Source organism: Papaver somniferum, chromosome 1, assembly GCF_003573695.1.
Source record: "Papaver somniferum cultivar HN1 chromosome 1, ASM357369v1, whole genome shotgun sequence".
NCBI classification, from domain to species: Eukaryota; Viridiplantae; Streptophyta; class Magnoliopsida; order Ranunculales; family Papaveraceae; genus Papaver; species Papaver somniferum.
In genome coordinates this window covers 227,274,527-227,286,399 of record NC_039358.1, presented here as the reverse complement: position 1 = coordinate 227,286,399, position 11,873 = coordinate 227,274,527, and the positions used below count along the sequence as shown (strand labels likewise).

Sequence of the window (11,873 nt, the reverse complement as noted above, 5' to 3'; positions counted from 1 at the left end):
TGAAGAAGAATATGGTTGATATGAAATTTCTCATATGGCTAATCATTTGGTTAACTATTTTTAAACCAACAAATGTATATGTTTGGGTACAGTTACAAAAGCCTAGAAACGTGCATTTGATTGTGTATAACAAGAGAAGTTTTCGATCTAACGGTTGAAAAATATTAGCTTGAATCTAATCAGCTTTTTATCAAACGATGAATATTGAATGCTTTATTATCAATTTAATATTGATTGCAAACCCTGATTTGAAAGACTATATAAGGAAGAACTCTAGCAACTGGGAAACCTAATCCCCACACCTTACATGTGATACTAGTTGTATAATCTAGAGTCGATTATCCTTTAACCTTTGATTTCTTCTCTAAAACCAGGTTAACGACTTAAAGACTTCATTGGGATTGTGAAGCCAGACCGATACTACTTTCTCATAGTTGTGTGATCTAATCTTGCTGATTCTATCGTTTTGAGTACAATCGTAACGATTGGCTCGAGATTTATATCTCCGATAGGAAAGATAGAAAAGTAGTCACAAACATCTTCGTCTCATCGTTTTTGATTCCACAATATCTTTTTTAGCTGCGTAGATTAAGACTATTGTGAGGTGATTGATAATACTAGGCTGTTCTTCGGGAATATAAGTCCGGGTTATTAATTGGTTTATGTTCACCTTGATTTATCAAAAGACGGAACAAAACTCGTAGGTATATTCGTGGGAGACGGATTTATATATTACCGGAGACTTTTCTGTTTGATATAGATTTGTTTATTAAAGTCTTCGACTTTGGGTCGTAGCAACTCTTAGTTGTGGGTGAGATCAACTAAGGGAATCAAGTACGTAGTATCCTGTTAGGATCAGAGACGTAGGAGCATAACTGTACCTTGGATCAGTGTGAGATTGATTGGGGTTCAACTACAGTCCAGACTGAAGTTAGTTTGGTTTAGGCTAGTGTCTGTAGCGGCTTAATACAGTGTGCGTTCAATCTGGACTAGGTCCCGGGGTTTTTCTGCATTTGCGGTTTCCTCGTTAACAAAATTCTGGTGTCTGTGTTATTTCTTTTCCGCATTATATTTTGTTATATAATTGAAATATCACAGGTTGTGCGTTGTTCAATCAATTAGATTATCCGACTTTTTGGTTGTTGATTTAAATTGATTGACACTTGGATATTAGTCTTTGGTACTATCCAAGTTATCTCTCTAGTATTTGATAAAGACTCGCAGATTTCTATTTGCTTGAGTATGTATCAAATCGAGAGATTGAGATATAAACTCTTTGATATACTTTTTATCTAGATTGAGTCTGACTGTCTAGTTGATTCTCTAGAAATTATATTGGAGTTTGTCCATACAGATTGCTAAGTGAAATATTGGGTGTGGTTGTTAGACCCCCGCTTTTTCAGCCATGATGGTGGAAGGTTTTCTAATCCAGGAATTCATATGGTAGAGATATCCTTCTAGTGACATGCCAGTCTGTCATATTTGCAACACTGCAGGACTCCTAACTGCAGTTTGTAATCATAAACTGAATTTTTCTTATCAATGTAGATCTTCTACATCTAATCTCATTGCTATGTTAGTTATTGCTGACATATTTGATGATGAGGATTGGATTGCTGAGAGTGGTGAAAATAATCATATAACCTCAAATGCTACAAGAAGTTACTTCTTATGATGGTTGTGAAGTAATTCATACGGCAAATCGAGAAGGTATGTCCATAACTCATAAAGGTAACTATATTATAAGTTTTAATCATCATTCTTTCATCTTAAATGATATTTTACAAGTCCCACATTCTTCACTCTACTTATTATCAATTCAAAAATTTACATTTGATTTCTTTAACTCTTGATTCTCATGGTTCTTTGTGAAGGGTTTGACCATTGGGAAGACAATATTCCAAGTTTAACATAAAAATGGAATTTATTATATCTCATTCACCCCAGCTCATACTGCTCTCAAACTCTTCATAGGATCTGTAGTTTGTTGCATTTGTCTAATGTTTCCAATATACCTTTCTTTGTAATGATTGCAAACTTTTGTAGAAGTCAGAAGCTTCCTTTTCAAATGTCTTATATTGTAGCTCAAAAAACTCGTTTCACATGGATCTCTGGGGTCCTTGTCAAGTTGTTTATATTTCTCGTAATTCGTATTATGCAAATATGGATGGATACAAAGTACTGTTGGATTCTGTCTTTAACATCAAAAGCTGAATTTAAACGTGCATTTTCCTCTTTTGTAACTAGAATTGAAAAACTTTTGTATCATTTAGTCATCACAATCACAATTGATACTGCTGGAGAGTTTTTAAACACTTTTCTAAAACAATATTGAGTCAAAAGACATTACTCATGAACTTTCTTTTTCCGAAACACCTGAACAAAATGGTGTGGCTGAGGTCAAACATAAGCATCTTTTAGAAGTCACTAGGACCTTATTGTATCAATCTTGCTTCCCAAATGTTTATTGGGTTGAATCTCTACAAACTGCAAACTATTTTGTCAACAGATTTCCCACTAGATCCATAGACTATTCTACTCATTTTCTACAACTTCTTCATAAAATGCCAGATAATAAATTTTTGGCAATTTTTGTTTGTGCATGTTTTCCTTGGCTAAAACCATATACTCCAAAAAACTAGAACACATAAGTGATATATAGTCTTGACCACAAAGGTTACGGGTATTTGGATCCAAAAACTGGTACGATCTATATTTCTAAACATGTCTCTTTCGATGAGGATTATTTTCCTTATAAGTTGTTGGTTTTCACACCTTCTTTTGAGATTCATATTCCATTTTGCTCATCTTCCTTTAGTGAAAACATCATTCATTTCATCTTCTTCTTATAATGTCATTTAGAATGATCATTTCATGACTACTAGAGTAAGAATGGTATTAGAACGCCAAACTCATATTATCCCACTTATCATCCTCTGGATGTTTATCTGGTTACAAGGTTACTACTTGTATAAGTGATGGTTACAAGGAAAAACTGTGGAGAATTGCTTCTGCTACAGAATACAAGGCTTTGCTTGATGCAGGTACTTGATCTCTTGTTGATCCTCATGGCATTGAGAATATTATTGAATGTAAATGGATTTTCAGAATTAAGCAAAATGCATATGGGAGTATTAGAAAAGATATCAATCAAGAATGGTTTCCAAAGGATATCACCAACAACAAGGACTTGATTTTGAGGAAACTTTGAGTCATGTTGCAAAACCAACAACCATTAGAGTAATTCTGCCAATCACAGTTCAATTCAATTGGAAAATTAGAGGTTAATTAATTATAATGCTTTCGTTCATGGAGACTTGAAGGAGGTTGTATATATGACTCAGCCACCTGTTTTTGTAGATGAACCCAATCCAAATCATGTATGTCTCCTGCATAAGGCCATTTAAGTTCTCCAGTGAGCTGCCAGGGCCTGGTATGAAAAATGAGGTGTTGCTCTTTTATCTCTCAAATTTGTAAATTTTGTCTCTGACCCATTACTCTTTGTTCACAAAGTGGGTACTCAAGTCACAAAGCTTAATTTGGTATACAGTAAAGACTCCATATATTAATAAAAAAATCATAGTCCCAACTTGGGCCAATTATAAATAGTAATAACCTCCATATTTTAATACTAATTGATGGATTTTTCAAGTCTCGCTATAAAGTTACATATATATTAACATAATCGACATTATATTGGAAACCTTTAGATCTTTTTACATCAAAATCTAAGATGAAAGTAAAATACTTATTTATAATTGTTTGAGAAAAGGATGTAATTTTTCGAATCGTTATCGCATCTTTTAATTTGCGTATGTGTAATACCTCATTACTATGGGAACCTTCTTGTTGAAGCCAAAAAAATTCCAACTTGTCGAACATGTTTAAAGCTTCATGGCGTGAAACTTTTGGTATCTCCATACTACCATCATTAGTATTATCTCCCTCCGCTTCTTGTCTAATTTCATCAATGATTTCTTCTTTTGTTAAGCACATACGACTTTTTGCTCATTTGGATGATTAAGGAAGACATCCATATATATATACATTCGATTAGCATACTGAAGTTACTCAATTCCTTAATTATTCTTTAATTTTACTCATTTACTTCATTTGCAACTGACAATTCATCGACACTACGGGTTCAAATTTTGTAGTGTTTAAAGAAATTTTCAGTTGTGCATGGCTTCACATTTATTGACCATGAAGCAACTCCATTTACAATTACATAAAGGATGGATATCGTTGATGGTTCCAACACACGCCCTTCAATACGTCTCAAAATATCATTTACATATATTGAATTGGCTAGAAAAAATATCAAAAAAATTCTTAATGGTCTTATAAGTTCATAAATACATACATATATTTGTGTATTGAAACTAAAAATATGTATATACATTATCCAATATCATTTACATACATGCTTTTAATTAGCTGGAAAAAAAAAATCAATATTTTGGTGTACCTGATCCCAATATCAGTAAACTCCATATATTAATAATTTTGTGAAATACCAAGGCTATTAATATATGGAGTTTTTATTGTGTGTGGATGACATATTACTCACTGGTTGTTCATCTGATTTTCTGCAATATGTTACTGGAAAAACTCCATATATTGATACTCCATATATTAATAAACTCTATATATTAATGAAAAATCAGAGTCCCAACAGTTATATATAAATAGTAATAACCTCCATATTTTAATATTAATAGCTTTTTCTAGTCCCGTCATAAGGAATGTACATTTGGTATCTTTGTATTATCATCATTACTATGAACACCTTCTTGTTGAAGCCAAAACATTTACAACTTGTCGAGCATATTTAAAACTTTTTGGCATGATACATTTGGTATCTTTGTATTATCATCATCAGGATTATCTCCCCCATGTTCTTATCTAATTCCATTGTTCTTCGATTAAAGCATATACGACTTACTGCTCATTTGGATGATTAAGGAAGGCATCCATATTCATTATCATTTACATACGTCGAATTAGCAAAAAAAAAAAATTGGTATACTTCCCTATATTAATAAACTCCATATATTAATAACTTTGTAAAGTCCCAAGGCTATCAATATATGGAGTTTTTACTGTATTACCCAACTGCAAATTCAATTTCCTATCAAAGATTTGAGAAACTTGCATCATTTTTTGGGTCTTGAAGTTAATTAAGGAAGATTCTGGTTATCTCTTTCGCTCTCAAACCGATTTGTTAAATAAAAATCATATGGAATATGTTAATCCTATTCAAACTCCTATTTGCAGCTTCAGAAAAAAATAGCAAATATAATGGTGATTTTTTGGAAAATATACTCCAAATCAATTCCTCATAATTGAAAATCAACATTCTTCTTTGAGACATTTATATTCATGTCCAGAGTTTCTAATATTGTATACTTAAAACGCAACACTGAACCTTAGATTAAAAAAATAAGTTAGTAATTATAGATTTCTCAAGTTTCTTCTGATCTTTCTGAATCAGACTTCTCTCAAGGGGAGGAACGAAGAGTATGAAAAATGATGAAAACTCCGCGCAGTTTACTAACCGAAATCCTATTTGTTTGTAGAGGGTTGTTTTCTTATAAATCAATATGGGCCTTGTTATAGAGACATAGTTGTTCAGTACGATTTTTTGGACCATCCCGTCATTATGAAGTAAAACCCAAAACCTTTACACATATATTTCTACTATTTTTTTTTCGACACTTCATTATGAAGTAAAACCGAAAACCCTTTATCCATATATTACTGATAATGGCTATAATACCCTTTGTTAATCAGTCGTTAATTAAATTATTTATTTTTTCTTTATTTTTTAATGAAAAGATGTCGCGAAGGCTACTATTGAAAATAATATTATGTTTACAAGAAGCTAGTCGGAAGCCTAACGACAAGCTGGGCTCCAATTCCCTTATGAATAGTAAGTCTTATTCTATGAAATAAAAAACTACCTACACTTGCGTTGACATCGTTGATGGCCAAACAGTTCTTTAGTCTCTTAAGAAAGACTTTGTATCTTCACTGAGTTCACCCAAGATGGAAAAAGAAACCAAGATACCGAAACCGTATCCATGAGAAGTGCATTTATTTATTATTTAAAAAAAAAAAAATTTCAAATTAAGATCCAGATCCTCAAAACCCAAAAATCTAGAAATGTTGCTCCAGAAAAATTAAGATTCAGATACAGATCTTAATCAAAGACACATAACGATAACTAAAATTCGAATTTAAAGCAAGATCTAAGTAAAGAACATGTCTAAAATCCAGATCCATCTACAAATTCCAAAATCCAGAAATAGTGCCTCACGAATTAAATATGACCAGTCTTCTCTTTGTGTTCACCAGTTCCTCCCAAGTAAAAACCCGGTACCAACATTCTTCTAAATGGAACAGTCCCTAGAGAAACAAAATATATTCTTCTCACCTTTACTGGTTTCTTCTATAACAACATCTTTCCTCTTCTCTTTCGGTTTCGATGTCAGTTTCTTAACTTTCTTTCCACAGTCTCCAATTCATTTCGTCTTTTTGTTTGCCATTGATGAGAGTTTCTTTCGGCGATGTGAGAAAATTCTCAGTCGTTAGTTTAGATAGTTAATCTAATAAATTAATTAGATTATACTTCCTCTTTCTTTTTTTTTATATGTCCTCAGTTCTATTTTGGTTTGTCTTTTTTTTTATATGTCTGCTTCTGTTTATAAACTATCAAATATATCTTTAATTTTTATAATTATGAAATTATTTTTAATATAAACCCAATCCAATATCTTAAACAATATCTCCATTATAAAGAAACAAACCTATTTAACATATTTCACAATAATCTTCATTTCTTTTCTAAATAAAAATTAGCGGGAAGATCTTTATTTTTATCTTCTTTTATAAAATTTTCAAAATTAATAAAATTACCCGATATATGTTTTTCTTATATATTACACATGTTAATTAGTTTTAATTTTAGTAATTATCTAGCATTTAATAAGGGTAGTTTTGACATTTACTTCAGTTTCCTTAATATTTTGACTTAGTCAAAACGGACAGATAAAAAAGACGGAGGAAATATATTGGAATTGGTATTAGTGTTAGAGAATTAGTATGAAAAATCATTTGAGGGAGAATAAAGGGAAGAAGATTTTTGGAAAAACTTTTTAAGAAAATAGGTTGAGATGCTTTAATTCCAAATGAGTGATTCAAGTGATTAACTAATCTTCACAACGATATAATAATGAGTGATTTGTTAGATAGTGATTGTGACCTTCTCCATACTCAATCTCAACCTCAAAATGATGGTTAACGAGGATCAGAACAAAGAAAATTAACAACATACTGTTTGTGATACTCATGTACTTGTTAATGAGTTTTTGATGCTTGAGTTGGATAAAATTTTGTAAAAATGAAAAATTTTAAAGATGACATCGGCTAGATCGATATAAGTTCGGCTAGGAAAACTGAAAAACATGTAGCTCAACTTAGGTTTAATTGAGTTTGGGACTAAGTTCAACTACTATATCTCAAAAACTCGTGGCCGAATATATATTTTGAGGGAGCCGAAGTAATGTTTGGCTTGGTCGAATCTATATTCATAGCGAACTTTCAATTCGAAATAAGCGCTAAAAACTGGAGTACTAGATTCGGCTAGCAAGGAAAAGTTTTACCTTGCCTAAGTTTCTTTTTTGGTTAAAATAACAGTGTTCGTCAAGGTAAATTTGAATAGTTCCTTGCCGAAGTTACCGTCATAAGAATTGTTCCATAGAGAGAGTACTTGTTTCGACAGATAGAGAGGTAGAATAAACAAGAGAATCAAGTATTTATTATTAACCATCAGTGAAGTTCTCCATAGATGTCTCTTCGATCTTCAGTCTTCAAGGATAACTTTGATTTTATACTCTACTTCTTAAACCTAATCTAGTCTGAAACTAACTTTAGTGACTAAATCAAGAATGTGTTTTGTCATCTAAATTTGACAACTAACTTGACATACCGACGCTATTGGATTCAACCGAGCAATTCTCTAATAGTTTTCTTTTGAAAAAGTTTCGTTTTGGGGTAAACTTGGCCCAACACAGCAACGTTCACGGCTAGCTCTGAACAAATTTTTTATACCCGAACCTACAAGTTACTAAATATCTTCCTTTATAGAGTCATGTTGGCTACATCATAAAATTATTTCCTTTCCGAACTTTTATTTCACCAATAATAAAGCAACAAAATGGAGCATAAAAGTCTAAAACAAACCAAAGGTACGAAATTCCACAACTAAAAATAAGAGAACATAACCATCAAAGTGTACTACAAACCAAATATATGAAATGCATAACTAAAGTGTTGGTAAAACTTAAACCATCAAAGTATACTAAAATAACAATTTGAAAAGAAATCAAGAACCATTCCGAAGATCTCTTTTACCACGTCGACGATCAAGAACTTGTTGATCACCTTACGGTTTAGTTTCACTATCATCTCCAAGGGGTTCTATCGTAATAAAGCAACAACTCCACTTGAACCTTTGCTTGGATGTGAAATCTTTTTCACTTCCTTCCGTTGGATTGACACCACTTAGTTGTGTGATGTTACGTTGTCCCAATGGTTGTAAAGGTCGGTTTGTTCTTGTGTCGTCATCGGCTCTCCATTGCGAATTTTAATAGTCATTTTATTTAAGAGTTTTTTACCCTCCTTATTTTCATTTAAAGTGAACAATAATTAATTTAATTTCATACTTTTTAACAATTTGAAAAGCATAAAGAGAATAAATCTCTTACCATTAATAATTTATCCGATATTGGACTTATACTGAATGATAATGCAGGAAACTATCTAGGATGCAAAACCATCTCAGGAGTGACCAGGAATTCACAAGAAGCCGAAATCTTGGCAGTACTAGAAGCCGTTCTATGGGAAAGGGAGAAAGGAAAAGTGAAAGTTTGTCTCATTAGTGATGCAAAATTAGTCTTAGATTACCTAAATAATAATAATAACCAGATATGTTGGTTCAATAACTCTATTCTTGATGATTGCAAGTCAATCACAAGTTCTTTCCCTTTCATTAGATTTGAATTTCTAAACAGAAGTTTCACAAATGTGGCTGATGTTGCTGCCAAATACTGCAGAACTTCTAGAGTTGATGGTGAATGGTTTTGTCACATACCATACTTTCTCATTCCACTTATATAATTATTTTTTGAGTTAATGAAATTCTTTTTTCTATCAAAAAAAAATTCTCTTACCATAATGTCAAAAAGCTTCTTATCGTCTTTTGTACAAGTAGACATATTTTTTGTTTCAACTCCCTTATTCTTCACCTCATTTTCTTTTGTCTTCTCCTAATTTTCAGCACAAACATGATTTTATATATCTATTACTAGAGGACGAGGGGTATCTTAATACATGTCCATGTATTGGCCATGCTCAATTGGATTATTATCTAACAACATTAACTCACTAGCCTCATAAGATAATGTATGCGTATCTTTTCAATATCTATTGTCATAGTTGGCTCATGGTTGGGATTTTAAAAAATTTCGTTGTTATTTGCTCCCGTAACCACCAAGAAAAAGTTTCATTAATCATTTGAACACGATAAAGTTGTCAGAGTATTCTTTCAGGGTTGTACTTGAGTAACCTCCAGAATAAAACAACGATTTATAGTACGCCGAGATATGCGAGAACTTATATTTCTCTTCTTTATCAACTTCAAAGGAATACGAGTGTTGACATCAAGAATTACAACTTCCAATAACGACTCCCCTACATAAGTACCACGTTTCCTTGCGCTTAAGTGTATATCGTGGCGAGGGGTGGGAAATATAGATACCGCAACTATTGTTTCCTTTCCTTACCCTTTTTGTACTTGCTCCTAAGAGAAAAAAAAACAATATATAACTTAGTATACAATCAAAAAGTTAGGCTAGGAAGATATAAAATTCGGTTACGACAGAAAAGTTCGGTTAGCGAAATTTATATTTGGTGAAGAATGATGTAAATGAGAGACATAAAGTTAAGTTAGGCTACAACCAAAATAAAATCTACATAATATTCATGAATTATATTACATAATGAAGGTTCGACTGGATTGAAAATTCCTAGACTGACTCTTCTTCGTGTTCTTCATATTCACAAGTTAGGCTAGCAAGTCTAAAAGTTAACGTTTTGAAACATTTGTTACCCGAGCTTCACTTTGCAATTTCAATTTCATACCTATTTGATGAATACTACTCAATTTGTAAATAAAAAGAACGTGTAGAAAGTAATTATGGGGAAAATAACTTTGAATGTACATATTGTTACAATTAGGACTTGGTTCTCTTCTTGGAGACTCTATTTGTACTTGAACTTGTTCGTCAATTTGGTTTTGATTTTCTTGACTCCTGGAATCCCTAGATTCAGCGCCTTATTTTCTATTAATTTGTTTCGCACAGCCACGAGAACTTCACCCGTGCTGACAACCCCCGTAATAAGTAAAAAAAGTTAAGTCAATTTTAACCCTTGTCATTTTTTGTTGGTTCTATCTAAAGTAATAATTGTTCCCCATGCTTTTTAATTGTTATGTTTTATTTTGGAGAGTTGCTTGGTTAACCGAAATATTTGTCTGGAAGAAACCACCGAGTGAAACATGTAGTGCGACCAACTAAAAACCTTTATGATCCCAATGGTAGATCCATTACCCTACCGTCATTGGATTTTTCTCAGGTTATTTTTCGAGAAAAATTGCGGTCAACCTGTACAATTGTTTCTTTTGCATTATAACAACTTATTTTCACATTAAAACATCAATCACAACTTCCATAATAATGTTACTTGTGTCCTGACGATATAGAATAAACATTGCCCACTACCACACTGACCACGCACTACAACTATCAGAACTACCCATTACCATTACCTTTTCCACCACCATCACTTTACCGGATCCATACACCACCACTTATAACACCACCTGCACTACAACTACCAGGACTACCCATTACCACTACCTTTTCCACCACCATCACTGTCATCACCGGCTCCATGCACCACCACTCATAACACCACCTAATCATCTCTAGATCATTTGTACTGTCTATGGATATGATTATTAACAAACTTATTATTTATTTAATGAAAGTATATTTATTTAGATAATTATAAGACATTTATAATGATAGATTTATAAAATATTTTGAGAAATTAATGATATAATAATGATGTAAACAATCACAATCATTATTTCGTCTTCTCCCTAAACAATTCTGGGTCGCTTTTTATCTTACCTAACTTGTCCAAACCTTGTTTTGTATTCTAGATTTATACAAAAATTAATTGACACTGAAAATAGCTATGGATCGATGATTAGTCAACGATGAGGAACAATTATGAAAGCACGAGAGGGAAAAAGAGGAGATAAGAGTTTGAAGAAACTCTCTCCTACGAGAGAAGGAGTTGCTTTTTGTTTATGAAAGGATTAGAATTAAAATTAGATTTATAGGGATTAGGTTTAAGTAGTGGTCATTAGTTTAGTTTTGAACTAGGGTTAGGTTAATTCAAGTAGAAGATAACTTAGTCATTTACTACTACCAGGACACCCCTTATCACCAGACAATGGATGGACTAAACCCCCAAATCGGGCTGGTCCTAAAATAATCGTTCTTGTTCATCTCTCCGGGCCCAATAAGGTACATCTCACATAGGCACACGTATAAGTCCACAAGAATTTCATTTCGCCCAGAATTTCATCAAGCTAGGGCGTAAATTTAATCACCCTCAAGAAATTCAGGTAATCCGAAACTTTTTTGATTCCATTTCAGATTATATGATAATAACTATGTGAATTTATATAGAATTTTGGTCGTTAAATTCATTATAACCAAAAAAAAAAAAAAAACTTTTGC

The 11,873-nt window shown here is 32.4% G+C and overlaps 1 protein-coding gene across 1 annotated transcript in view; it reads left to right on the top strand.

The window, feature by feature from the left end:
- Nucleotides 1-11,663: 11,663 nt before the first annotated feature.
- The window catches only part of LOC113317922, a 4,204-nt gene continuing 3,994 nt past the window's right edge, over nucleotides 11,664-11,873 (top strand). The window contains exon 1 of the mRNA XM_026566035.1: nucleotides 11,664-11,758. The gene's annotated coding sequence lies outside the window, so the exon portion shown is untranslated. The remainder of the gene's footprint in view (nucleotides 11,759-11,873) is intronic.